We start from the raw sequence: 1,205 nt of genomic DNA on the forward strand, positions 1-1,205 counted from the left end.
GGCAGCCCTGCTCGGGAGCACAGCTCACGGTCACTGGGGTGCAGAGCGCTTTGGGACACGCTGATGTGGCTGTCTCCTGCTCAGCCAAATGATTCCGTGCTGCCAGAGGGAATAAAGGGGTTGTTTAATTATTATTTAATGAGCTAGTGCGAGGAAGCAGATGATCTTCCCCTGGGAAACATCAAGTCTCTCTGCCCAGTGTGTCCTGTGGGTTGTCCCATCCCTCAGAGCCCAGCAAGAAGTGCCAGGGGGAAAAGGTGGCTGTGCCTTTCTCTGCCTCTGCTGCACCACAGCCCTGGGAGGGGAAACATCCCCTTCGGAGGTTCCATCCAGGAGCTTGTTGTGGCTTCTGGGATGGAAGGAGAACAGGGAACTCACCGAAGACTCTCCATCTCCCTCCATCCCTCATACTCCCCTTGGACAGGACTTTGCAGCTGTCCCGGTCTCCAAGCTGCAGCTTTACGAAATCCAAACGTGCATTTGCCCTGGCAAAGCTCGCCTGTGTTTGTGCACCTGTCTGCTGGCACAGCTGGGAGTGCTCACCTGGAGAGGAGAAGGCTCCAGGGAGAGCTCAGAGCCCCTTGCGTAAAGGGGCTCCAGGAGAGCTGGAGAGGGACTGGGGACAAGGGTTGGAGGGACAGGACACAGGGAATGGCTTCCCACTGCCAGAGGGCAGGGCTGGATGAGGCTGCCTGTTTGTTAACTTCTCCAGTTCTCCTCCGGAAAAGCCTTAGTGCTCAGAGCAAGGGAGTACTGGGGAGGCATTGAAAATAAATAGTCTGGGGTTAGACAAACAAAGTTTCCCTGTCCCAAATCCCAGGATTACACTACAGCTTCAAAACTTACACCAAAAAAAAAAAATGCAGATAAAGCAAATTGAACAGGAAAATGAACGGAAGGAAACTGCCCTGGAGGAATGGGACCCTTGCAGGGAGGGGAGAGGAGGCTGGATCCGGGGGATGGAGGGAAAGCCAAGCCCAGTTTGGAGTGGGACAGGGACTGGAGAAGCAGCTCGCAAAGCCCTGGCTCAGCAAACCGCACGGGCAGCTCTGTCATTCTGGGATTGCAGCCTCAGGAGAAAGCAAAAACAAAAATAAAAGAAATCCTATTGAAAGTGATTGCAAAAGTTTGGATTGAAACGTGCTCTGGGTTTTAGAAGTGCCGAAGCCCCACCTCCACACACCCACACCCATCCTGGGCAGGGA

This window comes from Corvus brachyrhynchos, unplaced genomic scaffold (assembly GCF_000691975.1).
Source record: "Corvus brachyrhynchos isolate BGI_N302 unplaced genomic scaffold, ASM69197v1 scaffold412, whole genome shotgun sequence".
NCBI classification, from domain to species: domain Eukaryota; kingdom Metazoa; phylum Chordata; class Aves; order Passeriformes; family Corvidae; genus Corvus; species Corvus brachyrhynchos.